Genomic DNA, 20,657 nt, shown 5'->3' on the forward strand with positions numbered 1-20,657 from the left:
CAGCATTATTCTTTGGATGTCTGGTGTGAACTGCTCTCTTGAGGTCAGGACTCTGAGCCACTACAGAAGGCACCATTTTCTTCTGTTGAAGCCGAATGGCTTATTGAAGCGCAACAGAATTTGGGTGATGCAGCAGGACAACAACCCGATATACAGAAGTAAATCAACAACAGAATTGTTGTTGATTTACTTCTGTATATCGGGTTGTTGTCCTGCTGCATCACCCAAATTCTGTTGCGCTTCAATTGGCGGACATAGCCTAACACTCTCCTGCAAAATGTCTTGATAAACTTGGGAATTCATTTTTCCATCGGTGATAGCAAGCTGTCCAGGCCCTGAGGCAGCAAAGCAGCCCCCAACCATGATGCTTCCTCCACCATACTTTACAGTTGAGATGAGGTTTTGATGTTGGTGTGCTGTGCACTTTTTTTTTCTCCACACAGTGTTGTGTGTTCCTTCCAAACAACTCAACTGTAGTTTCATCTGTCCACAGAATATTTTGCCAGTAGTGCTGTGGAACATCCAGGTGCACTTTTGCAAACTTCAGTTTTTTATTTTATTTTTTACAATGTTTTATTCTTTGGACAGCAGTGGCTTCTTCCATGGTGTCCTCCCATGAACACCATTCTTGTTTAGTGTTTTATGTATCATAGACTCGTCAACAGAGATGTTAGTATGTTCCAGAGATTTCTGTAAGTCTTTAGCTGACACTATAGGATTCTTCTTAACCTCATTAAGCATTCTGCACCGTGCTCTTGCAGTCATCTTTGCAGGACAGCCACTCCTAGGGAGAGGAGCAACAGTGCTGAACTTTCTCCATTTATAGAAAATTTGTATTACTGTAGACTGAGGAACATCAAGGCATTTAGAGATACTTTTGTAACCCTTTCCAGCTTTATGCAAGTCAACAATTCTTAATCTTAGGTCTTCTGAGGTCTCTTTTGTTCGAGGCATGGTTCACATCAGGTCATGCTTCTTGTGAATAGGAAACTCTAATTTTGTGAGTTAATTTTATTTTTTTAACCTTTTTTATTTAACCAGTCAAGTCAGTTAAGAACAAATTCTTATTTACAATGACGGCCTACCAAAAGGCAAAAGGCCTCCTGCGGGGACAGGAGCCTGGGCTTAAAAATAAAAAATATGACAACACAACATGGTAGCATGAAGAGATTGAGATAAAACTGTTCAGTTTGAGTGTTTTGTTGTAACTCGTTCCAGTCACTAGCTTCAGCGAACTGAAAAGAGGAGCGACTCAGGGATGTGTGTGCTTTGGGGACAGAATGAGACTGGCAGAACGGGTGTTGTTGGTGGAGGATGAGTGCTGCAGTAGATATCTCAGATGGGGGGGAGTGAGGCCTAAGAGGATTTTATAAATGAGCATCAACCAGTGGGTCTTGTGACGGGTATACAGAGATGACCAGTTTACAGAGGAGTATAGAGTGTAGTGATGTGTCCTATAAGGAGCATTGATGCTAAATCTGATGGCCGAATGGTAAAGAACATCTAGCAGCTCGAGAGCACCCTTACCTGCCGATCTATAAATTGTCTCCGTAATCTAGCATGGGTAGGATGGTCATCTGGATCAGGGTTAGTTTGGCAGCTGGGGTGAAAGAGGAGCGATTCACGATAAAGGAAACCAAGTCTAGATTTAATAGGGAAAGTCGGCTATAACCAACATCTCCAATCTCGTCTCATTGATTGGACTCCAGGTTAGCTGACTCCTGACTCCAATTTAACTTTTGGAGAAGTCATTAGCCTAGGTGTTCACATACTTAGAGGATGTATTCAATATAAACAAGAAAGATACAATAATTTGTGTGTTATTAGTTAAAGCACACTATGTTTGCCTATTGTTGTGACTGAGATGAAGATCGGATCAAAGTTGATGCAGAAATCCCAAAGGGTTCACATACTTTTTCTTGCCACTTTATCTTCTCGGCACCTATGTATCGTGAGGTCCCTGAAAATTCCCAGCCTTAGTGCTCTACACCTCTGCGTAATCTCTTTGAGCCTGAGACAACTTTAATGCTCTGATCTCTCTTTAGAGAGAGACCGCAACATCAGCAGTGTTCTGGTCCTCCAGCGAGCCCCCTGGTTCCCCAGTCCCCATGCCCTCAAAAGGAGGTTGAACCTGGGGAGGCCAGCACCACAAAGTGTCCTGGCAGCCATCACATGCCTGAAGGTGTTTTGTTTAAACCTTTTTCATTAATTTACTCTACGGCGCAAGTGTGTCTGCAACGTTAAACAAGCAGGGGCCAACGTGTAAATATTTAGCCTTCCATGTTTGAGCGAGTTCAAAGGCGGCTTGTACAAGTGAATGAAAGACATTCTCTGGCTTCCCAGTAAACACCGCATTTTATCTAAGCTCAGATAAGAGTCTGAAATGAATGGCCGAATCTGAGTGCTAACAGGAGAACAAAGCAAATTCCAGAGACCTGTAAACTGGAGAAGTAATTTGCTCCATAACTGCCGATGGCTTCGTTATGGCAGAGGAAGTAATTAATCAGTCTTTTGTGTTGCATGTTGAATAGAGCACACACACAGGACCAACCCCAGATTTAAACTAGAATCTACCAGATCACGGGTCCAACAGGTTTTTTGATATGCAAATTGAGAAGGACTAAAATCACAAACACCCGTAGGAAGCATCTTATGTGCCTTGATGTCCTGCTCCTGTGGGCATTTAGACACAAGTAATAGCCTTCAGATGCTGCTGGGTGTGTTTCCACTACCAGCTGAACATTCAGGTATTAGAAGTCATGACCCCAGTTGACCCTTAGGACTTCCTGACGTTAATCAGTTGAGGGTTCGAGAGCTCTACTGATCCCAAGTTGAAAGGTTAAGATGTCTTAATGAATCATCACGATCATTTGATGTGGATAAGCCTGTCTGGACCATTTTTAGAATATTATTATGATCTTTTGTCAAATGTTTTTTTAGTTTGACAACCTGGAGGTTCACATGCAAATCCAAGTAGCATACGTATTAGATCAATCAAAGTTGTTATGCTAAGCCACTTCTATTTAGCGACTTCCCAATGGGAACAGACGCCTATTCCACGTTGGCACAACGTCATTTCATTTAAATGACAACAACGTTGATTCAACTCTTGTGTGCCCAGTGGGTTGTCTCACTGCCTAGCCTGCACACTGAATATCAGTTCCTGCCCTGAGACAATATTATTTACTGCAACATAATTAATATCATGATGTACCGGAGTAGCATGGCCTGACTACCTGCTTTACAATCACAAAATGAGTAAAGATCAATCAAACACATTTTTATTATCTACAACAGCAGAAGGATCATTAACCGACCACCCGTTAATCATGACAAATGAACTGTGGGAAATGTCACAGCTGTCTAAGAACCATGAAACAGCTACAGTGCCTTGCGAAAGTATTTGGCCCCCTTGAACTTTGCGACCTTTTGCCACATTTCAGGCTTCAAACATAAAGATATAAAACTGTATTTTTTGTGAAGAATCAACAACAAGTGGGACACAATCATGAAGTGGAACAACATTTATTGGATATTTCAAACTTTTTAACAAATCAAAAACTGAAAAATTGGGCGTGCAAAATTATTCAGCCCCTTTACTTTCAGTGCAGCAAACTCTCCAGAAGTTCAGTGAGGATCTCTGAATGATCCAATGTTGACCTAAATGACTAATGATGATAAATACAATCCACCTGTGTGTAATCAAGTCTCCGTATAAATGCACCTGCACTGTGATAGTCTCAGAGGTCCGTTAAAAGCGCAGAGAGCATCATGAAGAACAAGGAACACACCAGGCAGGTCCGAGATACTGTTGTGAAGAAGTTTAAAGCCGGATTTGGATACAAAAAGATTTCCCAAGCTTTAAACATCCCAAGGAGCACTGTGCAAGCGATAATATTGAAATGGAAGGAGTATCAGACCACTGCAAATCTACCAAGACCTGGCCGTCCCTCTAAACTTTCAGCTCATACAAGGAGAAGACTGATCAGAGATGCAGCCAAGAGGCCCATGATCACTCTGGATGAACTGCAGAGATCTACAGCTGAGGTGGGAGACTCTGTCCATAGGACAACAATCAGTCGTATATTGCACAAATCTGGCCTTTATGGAAGAGTGGCAAGAAGAAAGCCATTTCTTAAAGATATCCATAAAAAGTGTTGTTTAAAGTTTGCCACAAGCCACCTGGGAGACACACCAAACATGTGGAAGAAGATGCTCTGGTCAGATGAAACCAAAATTGAACTTTTTGGCAACAATGCAAAACGTTATGTTTGGCGTAAAAGCAACACAGCTCATCACCCGGAACACACCATCCCCACTGTCAAACATGGTGGTGGCAGCATCATGGTTTGGCCCTGCTTTTCTTCAGCAGGGACAGGGAAGATGGTTAAAATTGATGGGAAGATGGATGGAGCCAAATACAGGACCATTCTGGAAGAAAACCTGATGGAGTCTGCAAAAGACCTGAGACTGGGACGGAGATTTGTCTTCCAACAAGACAATGATCCAAAACATAAAGCAAAATCTACAATGGAATGGTTCAAAAATAAACATATCCAGGTGTTAGAATGGCCAAGTCAAAGTCCAGACCTGAATCCAATCGAGAATCTGTGGAAAGAACTGAAAACTGCTGTTCACAAATGCTCTCCATCCAACCTCACTGAGCTCGAGCTGTTTTGCAAGGAGGAATGGGAAAAAATGTTAGTCTCTCGATGTGCAAAACTGATAGAGACATACCCCAAGCGACTTACAGCTGTAATCGCAGCAAAAGGTGGCGCTACAAAGTAACTTAACTTAAGGGGGCTGAATAATTTTGCACGCCCAATTTTTCAGTTTTTGATTTGTTAAAAAAGTTTTAAATATCCAATAAATGTCGTTCCACTTCATGATTGTGTCCCACTTGTTGTTGATTCTTCACAAAAAAATACAGTTTTATATCTTTATGTTTGAAGCCTGAAATGTGGCAAAAGGTCGCAAAGTTCAAGGGGGCCGAATACTTTCGCAAGGCACTGTATGCATATCTAATTAACTTCAAAGACAGCGCAGGTTCCCACAGAAATATTCTCTAAAAGGGTTCTTGGAAAAGCTTGGACTTTGGACCGTGGAACCACCTGAGGTGAATTTTCCTAGCCTGTGAGGTTGTAAAACGAAACCGAGATGTTCAACTCAAGTCAACGCGGCAGATGGCCGTGAGTTCAAGTGGATGATATCAGCGAAGTGCACATCATTTTGTCATGTCTTGTGCCTCAGTGACAGTTGTGCTTCTCGCTAACATTATCTCATTCCAGAGGAAGTACAAATTAGAAGGAGAAACGGAAAGATTTCCTCCAGAATGACAATAGGGTTATTCATTTGTCAGGAAGCAAGCAGTCTCTTGTAGAATGCTAATGTAAGGCTGGCTGTACGTTTATTTAATTTGCGTGGGACACATACTTAACTGGAAGTGGAGATGAGAGAGATGCCGAGAATATAGAATATAGCCTTTAGGCTGAACTGCAGAACAATTGGTCTTGTATAGGGGTGATTCCTCACCAAAATAGAACAGAAAAATACCTTTTTTCTCTTCACGAAATGTAATCATAGAAGGGTCCTTTAGAGGAAGGGTTGTTGACATATATTTGACATTGGTATCTTAAAGCATAATTGAGAAATCATTAATTGAAGTTGGAGTATTTGTGACATTCTGTCCTTAGCCAGGTCTCTTAAGACTCCAAAATGTTTCATCTGTAGGTGCTACAAAGCAAAAGTCGGTGTTATCTGAAGCTTTACCGCTTGTCCGTAATGTGAGTAGTATTTTCATTTCAATCACACATCTTTTACATACATTTATGAATATTGAAAAATATCCAAATGTATATTTTAAAATATACAATTTGAATAAACTGAAAATCCAAATCTCTATTCTTTTAAATATTTTTTTTCTAGTTTCGTGATGAATCCACTTAACAGTCGAGTTGCCAGATCCTTGAATATTCCCCCTTTTCTACCACCAGAGTAAAGCCCTAAAATATACGATGGAAATCATATTAATCATGGTCCATAAATGTGCCAATGAAACATACATTCATACGGCGAGTCTAATTGAGCGTAATAAAAGTTTCTATACACTCAATCTCTTTAGAAGAAAAATCATTCTCCATTCATTCTAGATGTACACCTGTTGAGTGGAGTGGATTTCCATCCTTCGCGTTTTCCATCCTGAATTTATAGCCTTCATCTGTAGAAACGACATTAAACTCCGTCTTCTATAGGACGGCCACAGCCGTTGCCTGGGATGTCCTCGCTGACACCCATGTAAAATATATGGATTATCAACTCAGGCCATAAAAAAAGTTGACATCTGTCTAATTTGATGTTTTAAATTACTAAAATGTGAAATGTATCAGACACTCTTATCCAGAGCGACTTACAATTAGTGCATTCATCTTAAGATAGCTAGGGGAGACAACCACATATCAGTCATAGTACGTTTCCTTGGGGGTGCATTATTGTAGAGTTCTAGTCTACCACCCATTGGTGACTGTTGCATTTCACTGTTTGTGTCTTATGGTTGTGAGAGAAGAGAAGCGATTGATGGTTTAGATTCAAATTGCACCTTTCTACCAACTGAGGTAGGCTACTCAAAGCGCTTTACATAGTAAGGGGGAAACTCACCTCATACTCCACCACTATGTTGCACAACCACCTAGGTAATGCACAGCAACCATTTTGTGCCAGAACACTGACCACAATTCAGCTAGCATGGGGGAGAGGTGAGGAGTGATATATGCCAATCAGGAATGAGAGGGATGATTATGTGGCCATGATGAAAAGGGGGCTGGTTTGGAATTTAACCAGGGTTAACACCCCTACTCTTGCGATAAGTGCCATGGAATTTTCAATGACCACAAGAGTCAGGACACGTGTTAACATCCCAGCCTAAAGACACACTCTACGCAGAGCAATGTCCTCTTCACTGCCCTGGGACATTGATCTTAAGACCAGAAGGAAGAGTGCCCCCTACTGGCCCTTCAACACCACTTCCAACAGCATAAATAGTACCTGCAAAACATTAGTCTCAACGTCAACAGTAAAGAGGCGACTCTGGCATGCTGGCCTTCTAGGCAGAGTTTCAAAGAAAAACCCATATCTCAGACAGGCCAATAAAAATAAAAGATTAAGATGGGCAAAATAACACAGACCCTGGACAGAGGAACTCTGCCTAGAAGGCCAGCGTCCCGGAGTCGCCTGTTTACGGTGAGACTGGTGTTTTGCAGGTACTATTTAATGACTGCCAGTTGAGGACTTGTGAGGTGTCTTTCTCAAACTAGACACTAATGTACTTGTCCTCTTGCTCAGTTGTGCACCGGGGCCTCCTAGTCTTCTTTCTATTCTGGTTAGAGCCAGTTTGCGCTGTTCTGTGAAGAGAGTAGTACACATCGTTGTACCAGATCTTCAGTTTGTTGGCAATTTCTCACATAGTATAGACAATTTTTTTCAGAACAAGAATAGACTGACGACTTTCAGAAGAAATGTCTTTGTTTCGGGCCATTTTGAGCCTGTAATCGAACCCAGAAATACTGATGCTCCAGATATTCAACTAGTCTAAAGAAGGCCAGTTTTATTGCTGCTTTAATCAGAACAACAGTTTTTAGCTGTGCTAACATAATTGCAAAAGGGTTTTCTAATGATCATTAGCCTTTCTAAAATGATAAACTTGGATTTACTAACGCAACGTGCCATTGGAACACAGGAGTGATGGTTGGTGATTATGGGCCTCTGTACGCCTATGTAGATGTCCATAGAAAGTCGGCCATTTCCAGCTACACTAGTCATTTACAACATTAGCAATGTCTACACTGTATTTCTGATCAATTTGATGTTATTTTATTGGACAAAAAATGTGCTCTTATTTTTAAAAAACAAGGACATTTCTAAGTTGCCATAAACTTTTGAAAGGTAGTGTACCTGAGCTGACAAGGTGACCTCCAGGAGTGGTGCTCCAGGGGTGGTGCCCTACTATGGCTGACCCTGTAAAACCACACACTGGATAGGTGCAGTGAAATGTATGTGACAATTAAACATTATTTCATTTGTATTTATTTTTTACTACCATGCAACCTCTAGCTGTGCTGTAGCTGTGTGGGCTTTGGCATCAGAAGAAGGACTCATGCTTTTACGAGGCCAGCAGCTGTGAGGGACAACATTAGGCACGCTAACTCATTGCACAGAGTGACCTAAACAATTTGGGCCAATTTATTCCTGGTATTATTGGCAGCAAATTCACATACCGTATACAGTCAAGTCTTGCGACACGTTTGGTGAGAAATCTGAAGGGAAATAGCCCTGGCTGGTTATCTTATGGTTTTAGGAAGTCCTCATAAGGGGGTCGTATGACCTCGTTCACCCTTCCAGCTCTCTCTTCTCTAGCTATACTGGAGCAGCTGTTGGCCAGCGCTTCAGTGGGTAATCCCTAGAACAGAGACTGCTAATGAACCCTGAGCTCTTTAGGAAGACCTGGCCCTGAACCCTCTAGAGGAAAAGCCACATCACATGGAGCCCGTTAAGTGAATTGGTTTACCTGCTGCCTCCGGGGGACTCCTGGTGGGCTCCAAGGGTTGAGGGGGGGGTGTCAATATGACAGATCCCAAAAACACATGGATGTTCTGTTCAATCTTTGGCTCATGTTGACTGATATTGTACCTCATGTGGTTTAGTGTCTATTCTGTTTACTGTGTATGTACTTAGGCGTTGCATGTTAAAAATAGTTGACTGAGTTGACCACAGTGGTTACTCAGTCTGTGAAGTACTCTAAGCCGTCATCACACAGGTCAAACGTTTCACCTAACCTCACTCCGGAGCTCCGGAGCAGCCTGTTGGCATGGCGACTGGTGATGTTGACATGGATGTCAACATCACCAGTCGCCATGCCAACAGGCTGCGCCGTCCAGAAGCGTCTGCACCATCCGTGATCTAGTGCCCACCAGTCATCGACAACAAGCTCATTACTCAGTAGAGCAGATTAACACCCCGGAGATCGAACTCCTCCCCTCTGACACCCCCTCTACAGTCGCACATTCCATAGGTATCATGTTTCAGTGGAGATATGAAGCACTTGGCTGGAGTTTGACACATTCAGTAAATTATCTCTTGGAGGAGGCTGACATGGCTTTCGGGGAACTAGTTGGATCCCTTCCTGCCCCACCCTCTGAGAGGAGACAAACCCAACTAGAGTGGGACCGGGAAATATTTTATTTGCATTATGACTAGTCCAATATAGGGCTATTTGTCACTCAGTATGGAATTCTGACAACGTTTTATGACTGTAGGTACGCATACATGTCATGGTTATCTTTCGTTAATCAGTGCATAATTACCCTGTCAGGCCTGATGGGTTTACAGCAAGAAGATTTCCCAATATTTGTGGTGTGAAAGATAAGTGTGTTCTGTTAGTGAAGCCAGGAATGCTCCTTTGTTCTTCTCCATAAAGAATGTGTGGGCCGCAGCCAAAACGTTCCTCCTCTTGTGACCTACTGTAAACCGGGGCAGTTCTTTTAACACCATTGTTATCAGGTGACTAGTTTTTAACCCTTTACACTTGTGGGAATTGGCCTATATGGATATGGCTAAATTTAAATGTTTCTTACAGAAGAAATATGAAATGCATGACAATGCAGTTTGGAGAGTATTGGGAAATGATGAGACCAAAAGGTGAGGACACAACAGTTCACCATACACAATAATGAATCCAAACATTAAGACTGTAGATTTTTTGTTGTTGCGCATTTTACATTTACTGTACTTTTCGCCGCATTTGTTGATAACAAAATCTGAAAATACTCTGGATACATTCAGTAACATGATAATATTCTTGGAAAATGTGGGATAGGTGCAACATGAGTGAGCAGACTAACTGGTGTCTCCAAGTGGCCACACACCTCTCCAAAATGTGCACAGTTCCTAAATAAGTAATTTCTAAGAGTATTCAACTACTGTATAAAGTACTTTTTTTTTTTTTTCCTCCTAGCTGTGCCATTGAGGAACTAGAGCAAGCACACTTGTAGTTGTTTTGTTTGGAACACAACCCTGCATCCCCGCCAAAAATGGTCCATTATGAATCCCAATCTGGGTCGGGTGGGCATCGTCTGAAGGCCTGTTCTATTGCCAGCATGACTAACTAAGTTATAAAACACGATGTTAGACTTTCGCAATGCCATTCAAGGGAACAGATCATTCTGGTGCTCATAGAAAGGAGTGCATTCATGTGCGTGTGCCGCAACATTTTCTTCACAATAGACAAACAGGCTAATTCTGTTCAGAACAACCCAGGGTATGATGCCGTGTCATTTTGGAACTGTACATCAAACATAGTGAGTGATCATAAACGTTGACACTGTATATGACATGAGTTTTATGATATGGTTATGTGAAGTGCACATTTGGACGGGTGTTTGGCTTGCTTGTATGACAGTGGTATTTCTTATAATCCTCAACGTCTCATCTTTCAAATACATTTACGCACATTTCTCTCACTCAGACAACAAAACATTTGCAGAAGTTGCCCAGTTAGTGGGGGGGATTGGGGTGCTCAAATTCAGAACGTTTGTCAGTCAAAAACCATACAACTCTGTGAAGCGCAGAGCCAGAGCTCTGACGTCATGTATAGCATGTTACTGTACAGCCACTGTGTTCCAATTTAGGCATTTATCAGTGCCCAAATCTGCCATTTTCAACCTGTATACGGGTACGAGTGTAAAAGGTTAAACAACTAATTGACCTACGTCGGTTCAATCTGTGAGCGCAATGCACATTTTCTCTAGAGATAAATCCGATTAAGCCCAAACTGTGCAATGTAGTAGGGAGTTGTAGTTTCCAACAGATCAATATTCTACATACAGTACACTGAGAGAACCAAACATTAGGAACACCTTCCTAATATTGAGTTCACCTGGTCGGTCTGTCATGGAAAGAGCAGGTGTTCTTATTGTTTTGTACACTCCGTGTAGTTTATCGCAGAAAACGTGGTAATTAACTATAATGACCATAATCCATCGCTGCCTACTTGTCCGGTCTGAGACCGAGAAGAGATAGAAGAACAAACAATCGAGAGGAGAAGAGGGCAAATGCTTCATGAGGTATCTCAAAATATTCATGATCTAAGATTGATAGTGATCATATGCTTTATTTACTTTGAAGAACTCCTAAAATCGTGATTTTTGTCAGACAGCTTAGGCAGCAGCTCTATAGACATGAGATATTTACTTGGAATTGAATAATAAATTAATCAAAAAGGCCTAAAACAAATGTAATATACACAACAGCGGAAATATTCTATTAAAGTAATGTGAATAAATGATTAAGTGAAAAGGAGTAATGAGACTTTTTTATTAATTGTTTTATATTCTGTGTTACTGCATTCATCCCACATAATGCAGTGCATTTAATGTCCAAAGAATATATCGAAACTGAAAATTGAAAACTGATTGTTTTAATCAAACCGAACCCAAAAAGCACTATTCACTCAGCACTACAGGTGACCTGCTTGAATAAACACCAAGTCAAATTGGGATTCCCCGTTCCCACTGAAACATGGCATAGTAAAGGAAAGGCACACTGTCGGCAACCTCCTTTGATGCTTTAAACATTAATTAAGCAGTTATAATTGAACTTATTATACTTCCAGTCTGTGTGCATACAATATGTACAGTAGAGGTGATTTTTATTTTACCAGGTAAGTTGACTGAACACATTCTTATTTACATTGAAAATCCCATCTGAAAGACAGCACCCTACACAGGGCAATGTCCCCAATTACTGTCTTGGGATATTCTTTTTACACCAGAGGAAAGAGTGTCTCCTACTGGCCCTCTAACACCACTTCCAGCAGAATCTAGTCTCCCATCCAGAACCAACCCTGCTTAGCTTCAGATGCAAGCCAGCAGTAGGATGCAGGGTGGTATGCTGCTACAGTATGTGTATTTTGGGTCCATAATCTCTTCCCTGTTGTGTGCTTGAGGCGTGCCAACAGTATTTTTTTCAGTGACAACACCTTTTCTGGTGGCCTTCTTCTGTTACACACAGTTGTTCGAAGCATGCTAGATAGACTAGATAATTAGCTATCTTCTGTAAACACACCCTGTAACATGGAGATATGACCGTGTGAGAACACTAACCCTATAAAGGTGTGTATCAATTTAACCTTTTGTATTTTGGAAATGATTTCTCACTGATATTAAAGATTAAGGTCCTTATGCTTCCAAAACCGTACCGCAAGCGATGTGTGTTAATGTTCAGACCGAGTGCTGGGGCTCTTTAACAAAACTCCCCCATACAGAGGTTGCCTTCTTTGGAAAATGCCATAGTACTTTAATATTCAAAAATAGATTCCTCCCCGGTCTTAAAGACCATCCCACCACAAGTACTATGGCTTCTAATTTAGCTAGCTAGGTGTTTACAGCCATGACGGAACAGCTGTTGTTTACAAACTCACCAAAAGTTATTTGGGATTCCAGGGTTCACTTCCGCACCTCCTCCGAAAGCTGTTAAATAGGTCTGTAGAATGGTTCTATATAGCACCAAAAAGGGATCCGCTTTAAGAACCCTTATTTGACACTATATACTATATATATTTTCTACATGGTATGTGCGTCGTTTAGCCAGGTCACTCATGGATACCACCCTGACAAAATAGGGTGCCACCATCACATGAGTGAGGACCAAAGCGACAACCCCTCCCTTCACTCACACGCATTCCTTTCAATACTTTGTCACCCTCCTGAAATACAGTCAGACTGACGTGTGCTGTAGCTGCCATACTCTTACGACCAGTCAGCTGCCTAAGCAATCACACCCCTGAGGGAAGTGTATAGTGCTCTACATGCAGGACAATGATGGAGGCATTGAATATGTCAGTGGAAATGTCTTATGTGGAGGGAGTCTTGCTGTGTTCATTGAGCCTACTGGATATGGCTACTGTATACTACTGTATATGGTACCTGTTGGGAGGGATGTACCTTCAAGTAACATTAGCATCCACCCCTAGAAACCAAAGACGTTATATTGCACTCAACATTTGCAGCATTTCCCTAACCACTATGTGGATACTGAATCCTGATATTTGATGTTCATATGTACTCATTATTCCCATATGTGTTCATTATTCCCAGGATATTGTGTGTTATAATCCAAACATTTTTATAGCATGGCAAAATAACTGAGAGAGGATCTTATACACAGAGAATGCGTGGTATGGATACCGTTCTGCAAAGAGTTGTCCTATTTCCTGAAAAAATATCATCAAGAGGGCAAACAATGACCAAGAACATTTGTTTTCTTTGTTAGCAAACCTTGTTTCCCCATACCTGAGCTGCAAGCAACCAGTGGGTGTAACGTGAGAAGCTTTGAGGCATCCATTCTCACAGAGCTGTTAAACAATATTGAAAGAACGGTCTCACCACTGTCAAGATATGACATGTTCTGCATAGGCATTCCGAAGCTGACGCTCCCTTCAGCTAGGCAACATTAGGTGGAGTGTAAAATGAGCTATTTAAAAGAACAGAATGCACATTCCAGTTGGTCTTCTTGTCTCCTCAATGCCTTGATTTTTGTCTCAACTCTTCTAGTCCCATGTATGCAAGAACACCCTTGTCATTGGATGACATTAGCACATTCTGAGTTGTGCTACATCGATATGAACACCCAGAGCTGTAGAGCTAAATGTTCTGGGCTAATCATTAGCATTCACTGTGCAGCAGACCTGTCAAAGGCTAATATGTTTGAACCGTCACATGGATCATTATTGGTTTAGCAGTTAGGCTGTGCTGTGTCGATTTAACATCCTCTATTCATATTTTTTACGAAGCTGAGGCAACACTTTGTGTCCCAAATGGCACCCTATTCCATATGTAGTGCACTACTTTTGACCAGAGCCCCGTGGGCCATGATCAAAAGTAGTGCACTATGAAGTGAATAGGGCGCCAATTGGGATGCATTTTATAAGTGGGTGTGTGTACGCACTTTAGCCTGCATGTTTGGCCTACGAGTGGTTCTGCTTTAAGAGTTGTGATTTATAAATTAAGATGAAACTAGGGCCAAGTGTGAAAGACCCCAGACACTTCTTCTGGTAAACGGTTTCCCTTCAAAGGAGAGCAGCTTTTAACATGCACACTCATAAATCAGTAAGGAGGGTAATCATTTCACTCTTGGTAATGGCTCTCTGATGAGTTTCTTTTTCTCTGTGTTTGCAGGATGGCTGTTGACGACCCTGCCCTTTCTGCTATACTCAGCTGTCAATCAACCAGGATCAGCAGATCTCTAATCAAGACATGGACCTGGATGCAAAGACTGAACAGGTGGAAACAGCATAAGGAGTTTGATCATGCTCAATAAGGGATTTTATGTTGTAATGTCTGTTCCTTATATTTTATCAATAGAGTCTACTGTATGATAGGAAGCAAGCCATAGAACATGGTTTTAGAATGACCACTTCTTCCCTTTTTAAGTGTATCTATGAATAAAGTCAAGTGAAATAACTCAGTTCTGAAGCTAATATAGACACACACACACACACGTAACACAATTCCCCTCATTGACACACTATGAGGTCAGTTCACTTCACACCTCCAGATCAAGACAGGGATTGAGGGATGTCCTTAGGGAATATTTAAACAGTGGTCATCACCTTTCCTTCCTCTCCTGCCACTCAGTTTACAACTAGTTGCTTATTGGCTTTGTAACTGGGGCTCGTATTCGTAAAGATCCTAGATCCGCACTTCCACACAGAGATGCTTTATGAATACAAGCCCAGAGGCTTTATGAAGGTCAGAATTGAAGTTAAATATATAAATAAAAAAGGAAGGAAAGAAGTAGCTTTGTGTTACACACTTCTCACTTCCACTTTTCTTTGAGTCATGCTGATGTTGAAGACAGACCCACCGTGAAAGGGGCCCCAGTGGTACGATACATTGTGAAAGGTACTGTGGCCGGGAAGTACCTAATGTCACGTAGTACCACATCCGCTTACCACAGCCTTATTCTAGTGAAAGCAACAGTACTCGTGTAGTCTCACCTGCCGTACGTACGTGTGTGAGTGCCTGCATGTGTGCGTGCGTGCATTCATGCGTGTGTGTCTGTCCTGACAAAGACATACATCTATGCAAAAGGTATCGCAATGTTCTAATCTCTCATTGTTCTATGTGGGTATATGGCGTCAAATCAGCCTCAAGTCAATTGGGCAAGATGGGGCTGTCGAGCAAGATGAAACAGCGTTGAGCAAGCAAAAACTGAGTCGAGAGCGCAGAGGGTGGTTACTGCAACCAGAGGGTGGTTACTGCAACCAGAGGGTGGTTACTGCAACCAGAGGGTGGTTACTGCAACCAGAGGGTGGTTACTGCAACCAGAGGGTGGTTACTGCAACCAGAGGGTGGTTACTGCAACCAGAGGGTGGTTACTGCAACCAGAGGGTGGTTACTGCAACCAGAGGGTGGTTACTGCAACCAGAGGGTGGTTACTGCAACCAGAGGGTGGTTACTGCAACCAGAGGGTGGTTACTGCAACCAGAGGGTGGTTACTGCAACCAGAGGGTGGTTACTGCAACCAGAGGGTGGTTACTGCAACCAGAGGGTGGTTACTGCAACCAGAGGGTGGTTACTGCAACCAGAGGGTGGTTACTGCAACCAGAGGGTGGTTACTGCAACGAGTGCACCGACAAGTTGAGAGTGCAGAATGTGGTCGAGCGAGCGAAGGATGGGTCCTGAGAGCGAACAGGCATCGGGGACGCGCAAATTTAAAAAATATATATTTCCAAAATTGTCAAATGCGCTTTCACAAATCCACTGCTTCCCCACATGGATCTTTTCTCTCACAACAAGAAGTCTTGCTCTCGCAACTGCAATCTTTTCCTATCATTTTTTATTACAGGTGAAAATTCTAGCCAATGAACACCGGTTAACACAGCAAAAACGTAATAATTATTATGGAGCCCCAAACCCTGCCAATTTCTACATTTTCACTTCTTAAAATAAGATTTTAACCCTAACCACATATTTAACCTTATGCCTAACCTTAAGACCAAAAAGCAAATGTTTGTTTTCTTAAATTTTTACGATATAGCCAATGTTGACTGTGGCTGTGTTATCTTGTGGAAACCGGATTTGGGCAGTGAAAGGTAAGGTGATGGGTTTGTTATAAAAATCTTTGGTGATGGTAGTGGTGAAGTAGGGACGATGGCCGACGATAAAAAGGTACGCTCTTTAGTTTTTCAGTAGAGAACCTAACCAACCAACTAATCATCTGTGATTTTGAAATTGAAGTAGCTAGCTAGCTAGTTACTTGTTCTTCTGTCATTAAAGCAGGATATCTACAGTGGTGGAAAAAGTACCCAATCGTCATACTCAAGTAAAGATACCTTAGAAAATAGAAAATGTAGAAAATGACTCAAGGAAGAGTGGAAGTCACCCAGTAAAATACACCTTGAGTAAAAGTCTAAAAGTTGTTGGTTTTAAACATACTTAAATATCAAAGTAAATCTAATTGCTAAATTATACTTAGGTATCAAAAATAAAAGTACAAGTCTAAATAATTACAAATTCCTTATTAAGCAAACCAGACGGCAGCATTTTCTTGTTTTTTAAATTCATTTACAGATAGCCAGGGGCACGCTCCAACACTCAGGCATAATTTATAAAGGAAGCTTGTGTTTAGTGAGTCCGCCAGACCAGGGATGTTCTCTTGATGTGTGTGAATTAGACCATTTTCCTATCCAGCTAAACATTCAAAATGTAACCAGTACTTTTGGGTGTCAGGGGAAATGTATGGAGTAAAGAGTACATTTTTTTTAGGAATGTAGTGAAGTAAAAGTTGTCAAAAAGAGGGTGGCAGGGTAGCCGAGTGGTTAGAGCGTTGGACTAGTAACCGGAAGGTTGCAAGTTCAAACCCCTGAGCTGACAAGGTACAAATCTGTCGTTCTGCCCCTGAACAGGCAGTTAACCCACTGTTCCTAGGCCATCATTGAAAATAAGAATTTGTTCTTAACTGACTTGCCTTTTTTTAAATAAAGGTAAAAAAAAATATATATATATAAATAGTAAAGTACAGATACCCACAAAAAACTACTTAAGTACTTTACACCACTGGATATTTAAGAAAGCCAACTATCTAGCTAATGTTAAACCTTAGCATATAAAAGTTAGCTACAATGCTCTTGGTTAAATCAAAAGATACTGCTAAGTTAACTAGGGGATAGTATGGAAGGGGGACTTGGAAGACCAGCATAACTGGGAGGGAGTGGCGGAGGAGGTGGAGCCAAGAGAGATCAAACTCTGAAGTAAATAGCCAATATTATAAACCCCTAACTGTGTACTTTGAGTTGTAGACTATTTCGAAACACAGATTTGATTTACTTTTACTCTGGCAGTTTTTGTGCAGTTACAACAAAAGAGAATGATTCTAACCATCTCTCTCTTACATCTACCTCTCCATGCAGGCCCACTTTTTACTATGTGGTGGGGAAGTTATTCTCTGCTTAGCTGACAGAGATAGGAGATACAGGAGTCAATTATGTTTCAAGTACCTTGGGTCTCTTCTATGCACAGCCCTCTGGGGACTTGCTGCAGGTATTCATGACTTCTATCAATCACCCCCGTAATCATTGGTGGTACTGAGTTCCTCTAATTGCTTTGATGCTGTGTGGAGACATTGTTATGAGGACATTTGTCACGTAGAGAGGATGCCATGTTATTGACTTTGACCACCTGCTGTCTTTTTGGTTAGAATGGTTCTATGGTTCTACATAGAGGATGGTTCTATACTGAATGTGTACAAGTAGATTAGGTAAGGGATGAAGTGAAAACTAATAGGAGGATAGCTCTCCACGATGAGGGTCGGGCATTAATGACATGAAAATAATCAGGCTGCATACTGGACCCTATTCCAACTAAACTACTGAAAGAGCTATTTCCTATGCTTGGCGCTCCTATGTTGAACATAATAAACGGCTCTCTATCCACTCGATGTGTACCAAACTCACCAAAAGTGGCAGTAATAAAGCCTCTCTTGAAAAAGCCAAACCTTGACCCAGAAAATATTTTTTAAACTATCGGCCTATATCGAATCTTCCATTCCTCTCAAAGATTTTAGAAGCTGTTGCGCAGCAACTCGCTGCCTGCCTGAAGACAAACCAATGTATATGAAATGCTTCAGTCTGGTTTTAGACCCCATCATAGCACTGAGACTGCACTTGTGAAGGTGGTAAATTACCTTTTAATGGCGTCAGACCGAGGCTCTGCATCTGTCCTCGTGCTCCTATACCGTAGTGTTGCTTTTGATACCATCAATCACCACATTCTTTTGGAGAGATTGGAAACCCAAATTGGTATACACGGACAAGTTCTGGCCTGGTTTGGATCTTATCTGTCGGAAAGATATCAGTTTGTCTCTGTGAATGTTTTGACCTCTGACAAATCAACTGTACATTTCGGTGTTCTTCAAGGTTCCGTTTTAGGACCACTATTGTTTTCACTATATATTTGACCTCTTGGGGATGTCATTCGAAAACATAATGTTAACTTTCACTGCTATGCGGATGACACACAGCTGTACATTTCAATGAAACATGGTGAAGCCCCAAAATTCTCCTCGCTCGAAGCCTGTGTTTCAGGCATAAGGAAGTGGATGGCTGCAAACTTTCTAATTTTAAATTCGGACAAAACAGAGATGCTTGTTCTATGTCCCAAGAAACATAGAGATATTCTGTTGAATCAGACAATTTAATCTTGATGATTGTACAGTCGTCTCAAATAAAACTGTGAATGACCTCGGCATTACTCTGGACCCTAATCTCTCTTTTGACGAACATATCAAGACTGTTTCAAGGACAGCTTTTTTCCATCTACGTAACATTGCAAAAATCAGAAACTTTCTGTCCATGCATCCATGCTTTTGTTACTTCTCGGTTAGACTACTACAATGCAGTCTACTTTCCGTCTATCCGGATAAAGCACTAAATAAACGTCAGTTAGTGCTAAATACGGCTGCTAGAATCCTGACTAGAACCAACCAATTTGATCATATTATTCCAGTGCTAGCCTGCCTACACTGGCTTCCTGTTAAGGCAAGGGCTGATTTCAAGGTTTTACTGCTAACCCACAAAGGTAGGGGCAAGCCCATGTAATGCTATCTTTCCGATTTGGTCCTGCCGTACATACCTACACATACGCTCCGGTGACAAGACACAGGCCTCCTAATTGTCCCTAGAATTTCTAAGCAAACAGCTGGAGGCAGGGCTTACTTCTATAGAGCTCCATTTTTATGGAATGGTTTGCCTACCCATGTGAGAGACGCAGACTCTGTCTCAAGCTTTAAGTCTTTACTGAAGACTCATCTCTTCAGTAGGTCACATGATTGAGTAGTCTGGCCCAGAAGTGTGAAGGTGAACGGAAAGGCTCTGGAGCAACGAACCGCCCTTGCCGTCTCTGCCTGGCTGGTTCCCCTCTCTCCACTGGGATTCTCTGCCTCTAACCCTATTACAGGGTCTGAGCCACTGGCTTACTGGTGCTCTTCCATGCCCTCCCTAGGAGAGGTGCGTCACTTGAGTGGGTTGAGTCACTGACGTGATCTTCCTGTCTGGGTTGCGCCCCCCCTTGGGTTGTGCCATGGCGGAGATCTTTGTGGGCTATACTCGGCCTTGTCTCAGGATAGTAAGTTGGTGGTTGAAGATATCCCTCCAGTGGTATGGGGGCAGTGCTTTGGCAAAGTGGGTGGGGTTATATCCTTCCTGTTTGGCCCTGTCCGGGGGTATCATCGGATGGGCCCACAGTGTCTCCTGACCCCTCCCGTCTCAGCCTCCAGTATTTATGCTGCAGTAGATTGTCGGGGGGCTAGGATCAGTCTGTTATATCTGAAGTACATCTCCTGTCTTATTCAGTGTCCTGTGTGAATTTAAGTTAACTCTCTCTAATTCTCTTTCTTTCTCTCTCTAGGTGGACCTGAGCCCTAGGACCCTGTCTCAGGACTACTCGGCATGATGGCTCCTTGCTGTCCCCAGTCCAACTGGCCGTGCTGCTGCTCCAGTTTCAACTGTTCTGCCTGTGGTTATGGAACCCTGACCTGTTCACTGGATGTGCTACCTGTCCCAGACCTGCTGTTTTCAACTCTCTAGAGACAGCAGGCGTGGTAGAAATACTCTCAATGATCGGCTATGAAAAGCCAACTGACATTTACTCCTGAGGTGCTGACTTGTTGCACCCTCGACAACTACTGTGATTATTATTTGACCATGCTGGTAATTTATGAACATCTTGGCCATGTTCTGTTATAATCTCCACCCGGCACAGCCAGAAGAGGACTGGCCACCCCTCATAGCCTGGTTCCTCTCTAGGTTTCGTCCTAGGTTTTTGCCTTTCTAGGGAGTTTTTCCTAGCTACCGTGCTTCAACACCTGCATTGCTTGCTGTTTGGGGTTTTAGGCTGGGTTTCTGTACAGCACTTTGAGATATCAGCTGATGTAAGAAGGGCTATATAAATACATTTGATTTGATGATCAAAGTGATTCAGGAGTAACATTAAAATAGAATAATATGGCCCACCAACATTAGACAACTGTATAGAAAACCCCTCAAGTTGCTGAAATAAGTCAATTTAAACATTAGATGGTAACTAAAATAGCTGTGCAGATGTCCCTAT

General features: G+C 42.1%; 1 long non-coding RNA gene across 1 annotated transcript in view; it reads left to right on the top strand.

Annotated features, from left to right (window-relative positions):
• LOC112216571 overlaps positions 1-20,091 on the top strand; it is a 47,053-nt gene extending 26,962 nt beyond the window's left edge. The window contains exons 2-3 of the long non-coding RNA XR_002948344.2: positions 14,226-14,330; positions 19,956-20,091. This is a non-coding gene — a long non-coding RNA (uncharacterized LOC112216571). The remainder of the gene's footprint in view (positions 1-14,225; positions 14,331-19,955) is intronic.
• Positions 20,092-20,657: the final 566 nt, after the last annotated feature.

This window comes from Oncorhynchus tshawytscha, linkage group LG16 (genome assembly GCF_018296145.1).
Source record: "Oncorhynchus tshawytscha isolate Ot180627B linkage group LG16, Otsh_v2.0, whole genome shotgun sequence".
Taxonomy (NCBI): Eukaryota; Metazoa; Chordata; class Actinopteri; order Salmoniformes; family Salmonidae; genus Oncorhynchus; species Oncorhynchus tshawytscha.